The sequence below is a fragment of the Babylonia areolata genome, chromosome 4, assembly GCF_041734735.1.
Source record: "Babylonia areolata isolate BAREFJ2019XMU chromosome 4, ASM4173473v1, whole genome shotgun sequence".
Classification (NCBI taxonomy): Eukaryota; Metazoa; Mollusca; class Gastropoda; order Neogastropoda; family Buccinidae; genus Babylonia; species Babylonia areolata.
The window spans coordinates 40,025,461-40,025,773 of NC_134879.1; positions in this window are offsets into that span (position 1 = coordinate 40,025,461).

A 313-nucleotide genomic window follows, 5' to 3' on the forward strand; every position below is an offset into this window, starting at 1 on the left:
TTGCTTATCTTTCTTTCATAACTTTCTCTCTGCTCTCAAAATGTTATGTCATATCAAGCCTTTAAAGTTTAGACTGTGTCTTGTCTTAATGTAAACGGACTGATTTTCAAGTGTTTTTGTTTGTTCTCGTCTGTTATTCAGTTCTCTTCTCAACACTCTCATGATCCCTCTCACACATGCAACCACCCCCCCTGGCCCCCAACACCACAAAAAATGAGGAAATTTTCTTCCTGTTATTACGTTTATGTAACATACTTACCGTGACCCACTAGTGCAGACTCCGGCAGGGGTCTGATTTCTGTCCTGTGCAAGC